The sequence below is a fragment of the Elephas maximus genome, chromosome 6 (genome assembly GCF_024166365.1).
Source record: "Elephas maximus indicus isolate mEleMax1 chromosome 6, mEleMax1 primary haplotype, whole genome shotgun sequence".
Classification (NCBI taxonomy): domain Eukaryota; kingdom Metazoa; phylum Chordata; class Mammalia; order Proboscidea; family Elephantidae; genus Elephas; species Elephas maximus.
In genome coordinates, this window is record NC_064824.1 from 83,603,975 (window position 1) to 83,621,985 (window position 18,011).

Below are 18,011 nucleotides of genomic sequence, written 5' to 3' on the forward strand. Positions count from 1 at the left end.
TTAATATTATGTGATTATATAACGACAGTATTTTTAGCACCAGAAAAATCAAATGTCTCTAATTCAGCAGAGTCAGCCAGTTACTTACGGGAAATAATTTACGGGTAGTCCAGGCTAATTTATTTGATGAAAAGATGCTAAAAAGCCTCAGACAGTTCCATTTAGTAAATGCACCCTGTGGCTAGGAGAAGCGGAGTTACATGTTGGTTAATCTGAGGCCACTGAGTTCTCTGCTGAGATGAAATTGTGGAATTATTATTATGTGCAGAGAGTTAACAGGAGCATGAATGCCCAGGAAAGTGAGATCAGAAGAAACTATGATACAGAGATAACTTTTGCCAATTACATCACTATCTTAAATTACCTTGTGTGTATGTTTCTTTTATCTCCCAACTAGAACGTAAGCTTCATTACAGCAAGAACCATGTGTGTGCTCTTCACTATTTTATCAGTAACTGGTTCATAAAATACTAGGCATTAATTAATAATTAATTAATGCATTCAGTTGATTTGTGTTATGGGTATCAATTTGTTTTGAATTTCCACAAATACGCTCTTGAGAAGCTTATCATAAAAAAGGAAAAACATCAATACACCCATCTCAGTTGGTTTTCATCACTCCAAAAACTTCTTCAAGAATACTATACTGTGACATCTAAAACCAAAACCAAACCCATTGCTGTCAAGTTGATTCCAACTCATAGTGACCCCAGAGGACAGATTAGAACGTCCTTATAGAGTTTCTAAGGCTTTAAGTCATTACAGAAGCAGGCTACCACATCCTTCTCCCATGGAACGGCTTCCAACCTTCCGATTAGCAACTGAACACTTAACCACTTCGTCTCCTGGGCTCCTCTGATTGTGGCATATTTTCTTTCCGTGACCAACACTGATATTTGTCTTCAAAACATAGATATTTCACTTAATTATTACCAACCAAAAAAAAAAAAAAACAAAAACCAAACCCATTGCCTGCAAATTGATTCAGACTCATAGCGAACCTAGAGGACAGAGTAGAATTGCCCCATAGAGTTTCCGAGGAATGCCTGGTGGATTCGAACCACCGACCTTTTGGTTAGCAGCTGTAGCACTTCACCACTGTGCCAGCGGGGTTTCCATTATTACTAACAGATACCTTATTTTATTCAAGACAACAAAGTCCCTGGTTGAAATCTGTCATGTCCCTAGGTTCCCTTGCCACTAGATGTGGCCATGTGACACAGTTCTGATCAATGTGATGTAACCAGTAATGTACTAATTGGGGTTCCAGGAAAGTTACTGTTTTTCAGTTAAAAAAATAGAATTAATGTGAACATGTCTTTTTTTTCCTCATCTTCCCCTCTTATTTCTGATTGAATGGAATATAAACTCAGTACTTGAGTGCAGAGTAGTCCTTTTTCAACCGAATGCTGAAAGCATTATAAAGAAAGTGAATAAACAAGCTAGAAGGAGCCTTGGTCCTTAATTAATTTGTGGAGTAACTGCATGAGCCAAGGAGCATATACCTCTGTACCTTTTCTCACTTGAGGAAAAGTAACACCTATTCATTAGAGTAAGATTTTTGTTACATGCAGCCACACTCCTTATTGTTATACTGCTAATGAAGGAATGTTGAATTCTTAACCTAATTCTGCTCTTGAAATGATAGATATTACATTAAAAAAAAAAAAATTACAAAGCAGAAAATACTAAATCCTAAAAAATATCTTATGATTTTGACTCTGAGGTGTCTAGATGGTGAGGAAGAAGAAAATGTTACCTGGTGAATATCTAATTCTCATAACAAAGAAGTCTGCCCATTGGTGCTCAGAAACCACAAAGAGACTCTAAGACTCAGATAGTTCATCTCACCAAAATGGCTCCAATTAGAAGACTATTGGCTGCAAAGCTAATTTGCCAAGTTTCTGTAATTCAAAATGCTGAAATTAAAATCTCTCCCTATCACATTCACTTACAAAGCAACAGGCCCCACTGTTTAGTTAAAATATATTTCTTTGTACAAATATCTAGAATTATTTAGTATTATCGAATAGGAGCCTTGGTGGCACAGTAGTTAAAAGCTACAGCTGCTAACCAAAAGATCAGCTGTTCGAATCTACCAGCCACTCCTTGGAAGTCCTATGGGGCAGTTCTACTCTGTTCTATAGGGTCACTATGAGTTCGAACCAACTACACATCACCTAACAACAATGATATATGAATAGATTACTAGTGTAGGGAATAAAAAAAATATAACCTGAACCATGATATTTGTTCATGGTATTAGGTTTTATTTTGTTTCTCCCAGAAACAAAGCTATTCTTTTTTTTATTTTTAACTACAAAATTGTAATATCCCTGAGACATATGTAAATTTGAGTATTTTTTATTAATTATGTCTGAGTGATAAAGGGTCTTATGATCTAACAACTAAAAATATTCATCCTTTCAAGTAAATTTTCTTCTCATTGTTTTTTTTGTTAGGTGCTGTCAAGTTGGTCATAACTTATAGCTACCACATTTACAACAGAATGAAAAACTGCCAGGTTCTGCATCATACTCACTGTCATTTCTATATTTGAGCCTATTGTTGCAGCCACTCTCACTCTGTCAATCCACCTTGTTAGGTTCTTCTCTTTTTTGCTGATTCTCTACTTTACCATGGACTGGTACTGGTCATTTCGAATCAGACAATCATATGGTCTACCAAGCCAGGAATGACAACTTAAAGAGGAATGGCATTGCATTTATAGTCAAAAAGAATATTTCAAGATCTGTCCTGGATTACAATGCTGTCAGTGATAGGGTAATATCCATACACCTACAAGGAAGACCAGTTAATACGACTATCATTCAAGCTTACACACCAACCACTAAAACCAAAGACGAAGAAAGTGAAGATTTTTACCAACTTCTGCAGTCTGAAATTGATCAAACATGCAATCAGGATGCAGTGATAATTACTGGTGATTGGAATCCAAAAGTTGGAAACAAAGAAGGATCAATAGTTGGAAAATATGGCCTTAGTGATAGAAACTATGATTCATGATTTAATTTTGCAAGACCAATGACTTCTTCATTGTAAATACCTTTCTTCAACAACATAAACGGTGACAATACACATGGACCTCGCCAGAAGGAACATACAGGAATCAAATCAACTACATCTGTGGAAACAGAAGACAGAAAAGCTCTGTATCATCAGTCATAACAAGGCCAGGGGCCAACTGCGGATCTGACCATCAATTACTCATATGCAAGTTCAAGTTGAAACTGAAGAAAATTAGAACAAGTTAATAAGAGCCAAAGTACAACCCTGAGTATATCCCACCTGAATTTAGAGATCATCCCAAGAATAGATTTGATGCGTTGAATGCTAATGACACCGAAGACCAGATGAATTATGGAATGACATCAAGGACATCATACACAAAGAAAGCAAGAGGTCATTAAAAAGATAGAGAAATAAAAGACCTAAATGGATGTCAGAAGAGACTCGGAAACTTGCTCTTAAACATCAAGTACCTAAAGCAAAGGAAAAAATGATGAAGTAAAAGAGCTGAACAGAATATTTCAAAGGGCAGCTCGAGAAAAAGAAGTATCATGCCAACTTGTGAAAAGACCTGGAGATGGAAAACCAAAAGGGAAGAACACAGGATTCTACAGGGAAAATATTAAACAATGCAGGAAGCATCAAAAGAAGATGGAAGGAATACACAGTCACTTAACCAAAAAGAATTGGTCAGCATTCAGTCTTTTCAAGAGGTACCACATGATCAGGAACTGATAGTACTGAAGGAAGAAGCCCAAGCTGCACTGAAGGCATTGGCAAAAAACAAGTCTCAGGGAATCGATGGAATACCAATTGAGATGTTTCAATAATCGAATGCAGCACTGGGATTGCTCACTCGTCTATGCCAAGAAATTTGGAACACAGCTACCTGGCCAATCAACTGGAAGAGAATCACATTTATGCATATTACCAAGAAAGGTGATCCAGTTGAATGCGGAAATTACCTGACAACATCATTAATATCACGTGCAAGCAAAATTTTGCTGAAGATCATTCAAAAGTGGCTGCAGCAGTATATCTACAGGGAACTACCAGAAGTTCAAGCTCAATTTAGAAGAGGACTTGGAACCAGGGATATCATTGGTGATGTCAGATGGACCCTGGCTGAAAGCAGAGAATATCAGAAAGATGTTTACCTGTGTTATGGACTATGCAAAGGCATTCAACTGTGTATATCATAACAAATTATGGATTACATTGAGGAGAATGGGAATTCCGGAACACTTAATTGTGTTCATGAGGAATCTGTACATGGATCAAGAGGCAGCCATTTGAACAGAACAAGGGGATACTACTTGGTTTAAAGTCAGGAAAGGTGTGTATCCTTTCACCATACCTATTCAATCTGTATGCTAAGCAAATAATCCAAGAAGCTGGACTATATGAAGAAGAACGCGCCATCAAGGTTGTAGGAAGACTAACAACCTGTATTATGCAGATGACACAACCTTGCTTGCTGAAAACTGAGAGAACTTGAAGCATTTACTGATGAAGATCAAAGACCACAGCCTTCAAGATGGACTACACCTCAACATAAAGAAAACAAAAATACTCACAACTGGACCAATACACAACATCATGACAAACGAAGAAAAGATTGAGGTTGTCAAGGATTTCATTTTACTTGGATCCACAGTCAACACCCATAGAAGCAGCAGTCAAGAAATCAAAAGACCTATTGCACTGGGCAAATCGGCTGCTAAAGCCCTCTTTAAAGTGTTGAAAAGCAACGATGTGACCTTGAGGACCAAGGTGTGCCTGAACCAAGTCACATTGTTTTCAATCATTTCATATGCATGTGAAAGATGGACAATGAATAAGGAAGAACAAAGAATAGATGCCTTTGAATTGTGGTGTTGGTGAAGAATATTGAGTATACCATGGACCGCCAAAAGAATGACCAAATCTGTCTTGGAAGAAGTACCACCAGAATGCTCCTTAAAAGCAAGGATGGCAAGACTGTGTCTCACATGTTTTGGACATGTTATCAGAAGAGATCAGTCACAGGAGAAGGACATCATGCTTGGTAAAGGAGAGGGTCCGCGAAAAAGAGGGGGACCCTCAATGAGATAGATTGACACAGTGGCTGCAACAATGGGCACAAGAATAGCAATTATTTTAAGGATGGCACAGGACTCGGCAGTATTTCATTCTGTTGTACATAGGGTCGCTATTAGTTGGAATCGACTCGACAGCACCTAACAACAACTACTCTATCAAGTATGATGTCCTTATCCAGGGACTGACCCCTCCTGATAACATGTCCAAAATATGTAAGACAAAGTCTCCCCATCCTCCCTAATAAGGAACTTTCTAGCTGTACTTCTTCCAAGGCAGATTTTTTTTTGTTCTTCTAGCAATCCATGGTATATTCAATAGTCTTCACCAACACCATAATTCAAGTGCATCAATTCTTCTTCAGTTTTCCATATTCATTGTCCAGCTTTCACATGCATGTGAGGTGATTGAAAATACCATGGCTTGGGTCAAAGTGACATCTTTGGTTTCTACTCCTTTAAAGAGGTGGTTTGCATCAAATTTGCCCAGTTCAATACACTGTTTGATTTCTTAACTGCTGCTTCCATGGCAGTTGATCATAGGTCCAAGTAAAATAAAGTCCTTCACAACTTTAATTCTTACTCCGTTTATCATGATATTGCTTATTGGTCCCGTTGTGAGGATTTTTGTTTTCTTTATATTGAGGTGTAATCCATACTGAAGGCTGTAGTCTTTGATTTCCATCAGTAAGTGCTTCAAGTCTTCTTCACTTTCTGCAAGTAAGGTTGTGTTATCTGCGTATTACAGGTTTTTGATGGGTCTTTCCCCAAACCTGATGCCTCATTCTTCTTCATATAACCCAGGATCTCAGATTATTTGCACAGCATACAAAGTAAATAGGTATCTTGAAAGGATACAACCCTGACACACATCTTTCCTGATTGTAAACCATGCAGTATCCCCTTGTTCTGTTTGAATGACTGCCTCTTGGTCTATCTACAGGTTCCACACGAGCACAATAAAGTGTCTAGAATTTCCATTCTTTGCACCTTGTGGGATAGTCTAGATCCAATTGGAAGAGTCACTTTGAGAATCAGGTAATGACTAAAGAGGATATTAAGTACCAAGTGAAAATTCTACTAACCTCTTTGTATCTAAAGCTTTAGTGAAGTCCTCAAATACATTAATTTACAGATGCAATATTGAGTAATATAACATACTTTTACTTTTTTTTTGCTTCTTATTTTGAAATAATTTGAGCCTGATAGAAACTTGCAAAAATAGCATGATTTACACATTTTTCACCCACGTTCAACAAACCTGTGTAAATACTCACACACACACACATAGTTTTTCTAAAACATTTGCCTCGTTACCCCTAAATCTGCATTTGCTAAAAGAACGATATTCTCATATAATCACAGTACTTTCAGAATTACAAAACTTTGTAAAATGTAGTTCTAATAATTCCTGTATATCCTTCTGTCAGATTCCTGAAATATTAACATTGGACCACACTTGCCTTATAATTTATTTATTTTTATCTGAAACTTTTCAGAGTAGGCTGCAGATTTTATGCCTGTGTATCTCTAAATACTCCAGTATGTATCTCTAAAAGGTAAAAATATCATGTCATATAACCACTGGATAATTATTAGAATTAGGATATTAACACTGATAAAATATTATTATCTCATCTACACACCTAATTCATGTATTGTCAATTGTTCCACTAAAATCCTTTTTCTGTCTCAGGGTCTAATCCAGAATTACGTGCTGCTTTTAGTTTCCATGTCTCTTTTATCTCCTTTCTCTGTAATAGTTTTTGATCATTCATTTTCAAAAAATAACCCCAAAATTTTAAGACCCATGATGATTTTTGCCTTAACAGCTATTAATATGGTGACTGTCACATGATAACTTTCTATTTCTACCATGCAGTAGTTTGAATTCTATTGTACAGAAGCACTTTCCCTTCTCTTAGCAATATTTGCTTTATTCATTAATTAATTTATATCCAATTCTAATCTATCACCCCAAGGTTCATTCTAACTTTTACGATTCTCTTCTTTCCTATGCTATTGTGTAAGCAGAACTAGGTTCCTGTGAGATTGGAAACTGTTCTCAACGGGGATTCTGAAAGGAATATCAAGGTGGATCAGCATGACGGGAAATGGTAATTCCCAGGCTTGCTTTAGGGAAACAGAAATTGAGTCAGCAATCCAGCTGTGGGCATTCATATTAGAAAGACAGAGAAAGGGAAAAAAAGAGAGAAAGAGAGGTATTAACTTGGGGTTATAGCATTCGCACAAGAAAAAATATCAGCTGTTTACATGAGTTGATTGCTTCAAGCACAAAGGTCATGGGTGCTAACCACTACCAATGTAATTTAACTTATTTACATGCTTGAATTTGATCCATTTGTTCGCATTCATATGACATGTGATCTGCTGACAGTTAACGCAGATATCCTACAAAGTTGTGTTGGGAAGAAAAAACAAAATGAAACCCATTACCGTTAAATCAATTCTGACTGGCACATAGCAAGTTTATAGACAGAGCAAAACTGTCGTGTAAGGTTTCCAAGAAGTGACTGGTAGATTCAAACTGCTGATCTTTTGGTTAACAGCCAAACTCTTAACCCTGAGCCACCAGGGCTCCTCTGTTGGGAAAAGAGCTTCTGAATCATATATTCTTGGATTTGGTTTCTTGTAAATGTTTCATCACATACATTTTATATCTCCAAGTAATGAATTCAAATCTATTTTACTGCTTACAACTGCCTTTCCATACCCTGCTCTCTTCTCACTATTGTATCTTTGTTCCTCTTAGGAACTCTGTATTTTTACTCCAGTAGGACCTCTAGAAAAAATGGAAGAAAAATGTATGTTTAACAGTTCTAAAACTTAAGATTAGAATTTACTCTTCATTCATAAATAATATAATTTTTATCAATTTCCAATCGATTCAGTTTAAACTCAATAAATAAAATGGAAAATTACTTTTCTCGTCTTTTATGCCCTACGAATGCTATCTAAAAATATAAAAGACAAAATGCCAGTTAGACTGCCATGAAGTCAGAGATAATAAATCAGTAGAAAAGAAAACATAAGACCTAAAAATGCTAAGAAAAACATACAGGTATACTCTGATCTCTTTTCACTGCCATCATTTATTTTTTTGTCAGAAAAATCTCAAAAGGTATCCAGAAGTTAACAACTAGGTAACCTCTTAAGTAGTTCTTCAAGTACACACACATATACACCATTTTATTTTTAAAGGAAAAAGTTGAACTTTAAACACTGATTACTTAATTTTAACCATTCTGCTCTCACCAATCTCTCATACATATCATTTGACAATTGTATCAATTCTATCATAAAATCAAAACAAAACAAAAAGCTATTTTGCCTTTTATATATTCCAATATCACACATTTAGGGGAACTCTAACATTAAAATGCAGTGGGAGGGTCTAACATTAAAACAGATACTTGTGATTATAGTCTAAATGACACCCACAGAAATATTTTGTGCTGAAATGATTTTATTTTTAAGATGGATAGAATTTGAGAAATTGTCAAGTCAGTCAAGAAAAACCCTGTGGCAGGCTTAAAAAAATAGATTTAATTACAATCTAAACTCATTAACTAGTATATGTCATAATTGTTGTTTTTAGGTGCCATTGAGTCGGTTCTGACTTATAGCGACCCTGTGTACCACAGAACGAAACACTGCCCAGTCCTGTACCATCCTCACAATCGTTATGTTTGAGCCCATTGTCACAGCCACTATTCTGTCCTCCAGAGGGGCCCATTTTCAAGCAGTATATCAGACAACATTCCAGTGCTATTTATAAGACTGTCACTGGCCAGTTTTTTCAGATGTAGACTTTCAGGTCCTTCTTCCTAGTCTGTCTTAGCCTAGAAGCTCAGCTGAAACCTGTCCACCAAGGGTGACCCTGCTGGTATTTGAAACACTGGTGGCAAAGCTTCTAGTATCACAGCAACACTCAAGCTACCACAGTACAACAAACTGACAGATGCGTGGTGGACTAGTGTGTGGCCACAGGCAATTTACTCAATCTCCTTTTATTTCTTTTTCCTCAACCATATTTAGTGACAATATCTATCCTATTGATTTAACATAAAATTTGAGGCCGAAAATATGTTTACAAGGAAATGTACTTAGAAAATTATATTCAACAATTTGCTGAAAATTTTCCCTCACCCCTCTCTGCTCTTTTCCATCCTGCTCTATACCCTGGTAGACCAAACCCTTCAGGGATTACATAAATGGTTTCCCTGCCCTGTAGCTTCTAGTTAAGGTTAAGGAATGGGAGGTATCAGGTAAGGTTTGGGAAGTGTGGAATGTGGGAGAGAGATATAGATCTATTTTCCCTAGGCTATTTCTCTGCCAGAATAAGAAGGGCTGTGTCACTCAACTGAAACACGCAATTCTTCTCTTCAGGGGCAGATTATTCAATAAAAAAAATAGGCAAGGTAAACACAGTGTTTACCTTACTTACCGGATTATGGTAAAAGCCATGTGAAATTGTTCACTACAGATTAGTAAGTAAGCACAAGTAAGTCCGTGCTTACCTTGGTCACTGGGTCATCCACCCGTCAGGGACTGTAAATTCGAAAACAGGGTTTGATTCTATATAAAAGTGTTTTGGGTTTGGGTGAGAGACAGATGGCAGCCACACCTGGAAGCAGAATCTTTGATGTGGTGATAAAATACAAAATTGTTCACTACAGATGATCTAGTAAGCAAGGTAAGCACTGCGCTTATCTTGCCTATTGGATAATCTGCCCTTGCCTCTCCTTCAGCCATTTTCTCTATACATTTGAATAACGGCTCCTACTCATTGACCACAGAGTTTAAGAGATGGCAATGGATCCCAAATTTCTGCAACCCTGTGGAACTACTATCTTTTCTCTTGTTGATCTCCCTAACCTTGTCTACATATTTATTAATAGTCTCCTTATTAAACTTTATTAATGGCTAGAGTTGCCATGGAGTCCTCATGGCACAGTGGTTAAGAGCTCAGGCTGCTAACCAAAAGGTTGGCAGTTGAAATCCATCAGCTGCTCCCTGGAAACCCTATGGGGCAGTTCCACTCTGTCCAACAGAGTTGCTATGAATCAATCTATTCGATGGCAACAGGATTTTTTTTTTTTTTAGAGTTACCATGCACCTAGGTTTACTCAGCAAAGTTCCAGTTTATGCTTCTTCTGCTGTACTTATTAACAGTACAGTATCAGGAACTAGATAATAAGCAGTATGCTCATCTTGTGAATAGCATCATTTGAGTATATCACTCTTTTCTGATGTGATACTGACAGATCATTATACAAATGTTTTATATTTGATAATTATTCAATAAATAGTGTGTAAAGATAACTATTTGAGTTCTTAATAAACAAAACATCCATCTAGAAATTTTTTGAAATTTAATTCTGAATACGGTTTTATATTGATATGTATAAGTAATCTGGTATTTAAATGGCAAGAGTTTAAATTTGATTTGTTTAATTATGGACATAACTGTAGAATAGCAAATGCTCTATAAATGAATTCACTTAGCTCATGAACTGACCTTCTCATTGAAAAGGCTGCCTGATTAATGAGTTTTTTTATATTATTTTATAGGCAGATTTTCTAATAGCATCTGATATTAAAATTTTATATGTGATTAATCTCTTATATTTCCATCATGAAATGTAGAATGTTCTGAGTATCCCATGACAGAGTACCTGGATTTATGGTAAGTGCTTCAAAGATATTTATTTACATCTTCACAGTTTATAAAAGTAGAATCAACAGATGTAATAACGTTTCCACATTATTAATCCATTTGTAAAGCAGTTTTGCCTAGGAAGAGCTAATAATAATAATACACCTCCTTTATTTGTTTCAGCTGTTGAAAAGAAAAAAAGCTAGTGTTAGGAGGATCTAAAAGACAGATCTCTATTTATTTTTACAACTATTTTGTTGCTTTAGGCTACTTACTGTGAATTAGTTCCCTGAAGTTAATCTTATCACATATTGACAATACACAAACTGTTAATTTTTTAAATACAATTATGTTTCCAATGAATTAATACATATGTGTGGAGTTGCTCTTATATTTCATTTACTTCCCAAAAAGGATCAGACAGTTCTACAAAGTTAGTCTCTGAGCTTTTAATTAGCGAAGGCAAAGAAAAAAAAAAAAAAAAAGATATGGATCTCCTCATCTGTTAAAAGTATATGAATATGGTAGATTATTTTCTACTCACAGTATTCTAGACAGATTATTTTTACAAATAATATTTAAAAATTAGCATATTGACAAAATTTTTCACAGTGGAAATCGCAGGAATGTTCTTATATAAATATTAATCTCAAAAGTCATTTTTCTATGTCTGTTAATAGAAAACTAGCTTGTTGCTATTCCTGCTTGTTCCCATCAGAACACCTTAAAAATATGAAAAACATTCTAAATAAGCATTTGTTTGATGAAGTATCATAGAATCTATGACTTCAAAAATAAAGATCCTATAGAGAATTAAAACACACTGAAGCAAGCCTGATTTTCTACAGCACTTTTCTCATTTAGACATTTGCTGATTTGTAAGTGGCACACGACAGAGAGTTCAAGAAACTGAGCAGAAAGTTGCAGCTACAACACAGTGCTTAGAAGACAAAAATTGGATTGCAGGGCCTGCAAAGAAGGAAAGTCCTTGGTAAACATTCCAAACTTCCAGTTAAAATTTCCTAGAGTTTACCATAAGCAATATCATGATAAACAGAGAAAAGATCAAAGTTGTCAGGGATTTCATTTTACTTGGATCCACAACCAATGCCTGTGGAAGCAGCAGTCAAGAAATCAAATGACACATTGCTTCAGGCAAATATGCTGCAAAAGACCTCTTTAAAGTGTTAAAAAGCAAAGATGTCAGTTTAAGGACCAAGGTGGGTCTGACCCAAACCATGATGTGTTCAAGTATCTCATATGCATGCAAAAGCTGGACAATGAATAAGGAAGACCAAAGAAGAATTGATGCCTTTGAATTATGGTGTTGGTGAAGAATATAAAATATACAACAGACTGCTTGTTTTTGCTAGAAGAACACACAAATCTGCCTCAGAAGAAGTAAAGCCAGAATGCTCCTTAGAAGCAAAAATACAAAAAAAAAAAAAAAAGAAACAAGAACAAAACAAATGGCTGTAGAGTTGATTCTGACTCATAGAGACCCTGTAAGACATAGTAGAACTGCCCCCATAGAGTTTCCAAGGAGCTCCTGGTGGATCTGGACTACTGACCTTTTTGGTTAGCAGCCAAACTCTTAACCACTACATCACCTGGGTTTCATAGGCAGTGGGCTTCCTTAGAAGCAAGGATGGTGAGAATTCACCTCACATATTTGGGACATGTTATCAGAAGGGACCAGTCCCTGGAGAAGGACATTATTCTTGGTAAAGGAGACGGAGAAAAAAAGTAAGACCCTCAATGAGATGAACCGACACAGTGACTGCAACAAGTGTAAGGATGGCCCAGGACTAGACACTGTTTCGTTTTTTTTGTACATAGGGAAGCTATCAGTCAGAAGCGACTCCATGGCACCTAACTAACTCAAGTAAAAGAAGCCCCAGTGGCACAATGGTTAAATGCTTGGCTGCTAACCTAAAGGCTGAAGTTCAAACCCACCACCTACTTCATGGGAGAAAAGACCTTCCAATCTGCTTCTGTAAAGATTAAACCAAAAAACCAAACCCATTGCCATCGAGTCGATTTTGATTCATAGCGACCCTATAGGACAGAGTAGAATGGCCCCATACAGTTTCCAAGAAGCACCTGGTGGATTGGAACTGCTGATCTTTTGGTTAACAGCCATAGCTCTAAACCACTATGCCACCAAGGTTTCCCCTGTAAAGATTACAGCCTAGGGAATCCTATGGGCCAGTTCTACTCTGACCTATAAAGTTGCTATGAGTCAGAATCAACTATATGGTACATAACAACAGAGTGAGGTAAAGACACAGTTATTAACCAACACATTCGCAGACTGAATGAAAATGATCTATCCTGATCAAAATGTCCTTCCAGAAAGTCAGAGTTCATTCTCATTGGATGAGAAGTTGGTTCTACCAAGATTCCAAAGACCAGATAATCTCATGCCACATAACTGTTTTCAGAGCAGAATGAATAAAGAAAATCTTTCAAATTATTTTTGTTTCAAATATTTGTTTGAAATATACTGATAATTAAATATGATTAAATACCACAAAACTATAATTGTCACAAAAGACAAAACATTTCAGAATAAGTTAATAAATATATGTGTAAAATTGATATAAGAAAAACTTTTAAACACTACTAAGTGTCATAAATGTAGACTTGAAAAAAATAGAAAGATATCTCGTTTTTGGGTAAAATAATTCAAGATTATAGTGGTGAATGCATACCAATTTATTAATTTAACATGATACCAAGACAATTATTAGAGTTTTGTTTTGTTTTTACTTTTTCAATGAAGATAGACATGTTGATACTAAAATTCATAATGAAAATTGAACATCCACAATTAGCTAGGAAATCCTTCAAGGAAAAAGCACTAAGGATGAAAACTTTTTTTTTTTTTAGGGTAATCCCCTACTAGGTATTAAAACATGCATGTGTGTTGTTGTGTGCCATCCAGTCAATTCCAACTTCTAGTGACCCTATAAGACAGAGCAGAACTTCCCATAGGCTTTCCTAAACTATAATCTTTTGGAGCAGATTGCCAGGTCTTTTATTCCATGGAGCAGCTGGTGGGTTTGAATTTCCAACCTTTTGGCTAGCAGCCAGGCTCCTAACAACTGCCCAACCAGAGTTAATTCCAAAACATACATAAACATAATGAAACCAGTGGAGTACTAGCTCAATATAAGCAAACAAATCCATGAATACAATAGAAAATCAATAAATAGCCCTAAGTACATAGGGATAATATAATAAGAAGTGTCATCTCAAATGACTATAGAATATTTTAATAAAAGGTGAAGGGATAATTGTACATTCATTTGAAAAAAGAAAAATGGATCCATAACTATCATCACAAGCAAGAACCAACTCCAACCAGACTGGTGATCTGAATGTAAAAAATAAAGTTATACAAATACAAATACACACTCCTTCATTTTTAGAGAAGAGCAAAGGTGTGTTTCTCTGTATCCCCATAAGCAATGTGGAAGACTGAAAAAAGTAGTTGGGATGGGGCCCTGTTGGCAGTTGTTAAGCTACACCACCAAATATAATTACACGCCTAATATTTAACATCTTTTAAACTTCAGGGAAACAAATGATCTAAGGATGGCACCTGTTTCAAAGGAGTTTTGTTCTAAGGCAGAGGAAAGAAATAGGATAATCTCTGGTGGGAAAGTATGGCTGAAACAAGATCTTTTTTTTTCAAACTGAGAAATAACATTTTATTTGTATGCTAATGGGAATGATCTAATAAAAAATAGTAAGCACTAAAAAGGAGAACATAATAGTTTTCTACTGCTTCAAACAAATTATCACAGATGTGCAGGCTTTAAAATAACACAAATTTATTCTGGAGGTGAGAATGCTGGGCAAGGCACGACTGGGTTCTCTCTTCAAGGTCTCACAAGACTGAAATCAAAGTGTCAGCTAGGTCAGGAGTCTCATCTTATTCCTGAGGTTCCCCTTAGACTAACAGGCAGAATATAGTTCCTAGTGGTTGAAATCCTGCTTTCTTGCTGACTGTTAAACAAAGGATGTTGTCGGCTCCATTTCCTGCCATGTGGCCTTCTCCACAATGTGGCAGTCATGCCTTCAAAGGCTGCAAGAGAACACCTCCATCCTGCTTTTTATCAGTTCCTTTCTGTAGGGTTCCAACTGATTAAGTTATGGTCAATCAATTCCTTTTTAAGGGCTTCTTTTTTTTTTAATTGATTAAGTCATGCTCATCCAGCTAATCTCCTTTCTGAAAAACTCAAAATCAGCTGATTTGGGACCTTAATTATATCTACAAAATCCCTTTGCAATGATTCGTTACATAATCAGAGGAGTGAAATCATCTTATTCAAAGTTCCACACATACTCAAGGAGCGGGGATGATTTAGGGCAAGTATACAAACAGCCATGGATCTTAAAATTTGTTTTAGAATTCTGCCTATCCAGAGAGAGAGAAAAAAAAATTGCTAGAACAATGTTCCAAAGTAGACAAGAGATGATAGAAACTAGTGCACATGTGGGGGAATTGTCTTTAGATAGTAGCATAGTTAGTATCAGAATTGAATCACAGATACCCATTAAGTGGAGACCAGGTGAGTTAAGGCCAAATGAAATCTTTCATTGCTTTTTTTTTTTTTTTAATTGAAGTTTAGGTGAAGGATTACAGAACTAGTTTCTCATCAAACTGTACACACATGGTTGTATGACATTGGTTAACAACCCCATGACATGTCAACACTCTCCCTTCTCAACCCTGGGTTCCCTATTACCAGCTGTCCTGTTCCCACCTATCTTCCAGTCCCTGCCACAGGGCTGGTGCACCCCTTTAAATCTTGTTTTGTTCCATGGGATTGTTCAGTCTTTGGCTGAAGGGTGAACCTCATTACTGAGTGGCCTCATTACTGAGCTGAAAGGGTGGCTGGGGGCCATGATCTCAGGGTTTCTCTAGTCTCTGCCAGGCTGGCAAGTCTGGTCTTTATTTTTGAGTTAGAATTTTGTTCTACATTTTTTTCCAACTCTGTCTGGGACCCTCTATTCTGATCCCTGTCAGAGCAGTCACTGGTGGTAGCCAGGCACCATCTAATTGTACTGGACTGTCTGGTGGAGGCCGTGGTAGATGTGGTCTATTAGTCCTTTGGACTAATCTTTCCCTTATGTTTTCAGTTTTCTTCATTCTTCCTTGCTCCCGATGGGGTGAGACCAGTAGAGTATCCTAGATGGTCACTCACAGGCTTTTAAGACCCCAGACACTACTCACCAAAAAAGGAGACTGTATATTATCTATAAACTCAGTATGCCAATTGAGCTAGATGTTCCTTGAGACCATGGCCCCCACAGCTCTCAGCCCAGCAATTCGGTCCCTAAGGGAGTTTGGATGTGTCTATGGAGATACCATGGGCTTGCCTTGTACAGGTTGTGCTGGCTTCCCCAGTATTGTGTAGTGTCTTACCCTTCACCAAAGTTACCACTTGTCTGTTGTCTGTAAGTGTTTTTCCATTCACATCACTCCCCTACCTCGTAACCATCAAATATTGTTTCTTTTTGTATGTAAACCTTTTCGTGAGTTTTTACAGTAGCGGTCTCATACAATATTTGTCCTTTTGTGACAGACTTATTTCACTCAGCATAATGTCCTCCGGATGCATCCATGTTATGAGGTGCTTCACAGATTCATCATTGTTCTTTAGCATTGTGTAATACTCCACTGTGTTTATGTACCACCGTTTATCCATTCAGCTATTGGTGGACATCTAGGCTGTTCCCATCTTTTTGCTATTGTGAACAATGCTGCAATGAACATGGGTGTACATATATCTATTCGTGTGATGACCCTTATTTCTCTAGGACATATTTCCTAGAAGTGGGATTGCTGGATCAAATGGCATTATTATTTCTAGCTTTCTAAAGAAGCACCATGCTGTTTTCAAAAAGGTTGAATCGTTTTGCATTCCCACCAGCAGTGCATGAGAGTTTTCCCATCTCCCCGCATCCTCTACAACATTTGTTATTTTCTGTTTTATTGACTTGTGCCAGTAATGCCGGGGTGAGATGGTATCTCATTGTGATTTTGATTTGCATTTCTCTGATGGCTTCAGATCATGAGCATTTCCTCATGCTTGAATGTCTTCTTTGGTGAGGTGTCCATTTCCTTTGCCCATTTTTTAATTGGATTATTTGCCTTTGTGTTGTAGAGGTGCTGGATTTTCTTGTAGATTTTAGAGATTAGACCTTTGTCTGATTTGTAATAGCCCAAAATTTTTTCCCAGTCTGTAGGTTCTCTTCTTACTCTTTTGGTGAAGTCTTCTGATAAACATAAGTGTTTAATTTTTAGAAGATCTCAGTTGCCTAGCTTATCCTCTGGAGCTTGTGTGTTGTTGGTTGTGATTTTTATCCTGTTAATGCCATGTATTAGGGCCTCTAGTGTTGATCCTATTTTTTCTTCTATGAACTTCATGGTTCTTGCGTTTATATTTAGGTCTTTGATCCATCCACTTTGAGTTAGTTTTTGTATATGGTGTAAAGAATGGTTCCTGTTTCATTTTTTTTTTTTTTGCAGATGGACATCCAGTTTTGCCAGCACCATTTTTTAAAAAGACTGTTATTTTCCCCATCTGATGGACTTTGGGCCCTTGTCAGAGATCAGGTGACCAAAGGTGGATGGATTCACATCTGGGTTCTCAATTCTGTCCCATCGGTCGATATATCTGTCATTGTACCAGTACCAGGCTGTTCTAACTACCGTAGCTGTATAGTAGGTTCTGAGGTCAGGTACTGCAAGTCCTCCTACTTTATTCTTCTTCTTTAATAGTGCTTTACTTATCAGGGGCTTCTTCCCTTTCCATAAAAAGTTAATGATAAGTTTTTCCATCTCTTTAAAGAATGCTGGTATTTGGATCGATCGGTATTGCATTGTATTTGTAAATCGCTTTGGGTAGAATTGTCATTTTCACAATGTTGGGTCTACCTATCCATGAGCACGGTATTTATTTATTTATTTTTTTAATGTATGTAGATCTCTTTTGGTTTATTGCAGTAGCGTTTTGTAGTTTTCTTTGTATAGGTCTTTTACATCCCTGGTTAGATTTATTCCGAAGTATTTTATTTTTTTAGGGGCTATTATAAGTGGTATTGTTTTCTTGAATTTCTTTTCATCATTCTCTTTATTGGTGTATAGGAATCCAACTGATTTTTGTATGTTGATCTTGTATCCTGTTACCCTGATGAATCTTTCTATT